Genomic DNA, 200 nt, shown 5'->3' on the forward strand with positions numbered 1-200 from the left:
GAACTACTCTCACTCTCGGCCTAAAGGCCTTGACTTTCCTTTCAAGGTCAGGGGGAGGATTCCCCACAGGATAAAGGGATAAATCAGGCAAAGCCTACTCTCGGCCTAAAGGCCTTTCCTTTCCTTGATTTCAAGTGCCTATCCGATCTCCGATCTCGAAGAAGGCAAAGCCGATACCGAGCTAGTCCCTCTCCTTTTAG

This window comes from Cucumis melo, chromosome 11, assembly GCF_025177605.1.
Source record: "Cucumis melo cultivar AY chromosome 11, USDA_Cmelo_AY_1.0, whole genome shotgun sequence".
In the NCBI taxonomy this organism is placed as follows: Eukaryota; Viridiplantae; Streptophyta; class Magnoliopsida; order Cucurbitales; family Cucurbitaceae; genus Cucumis; species Cucumis melo.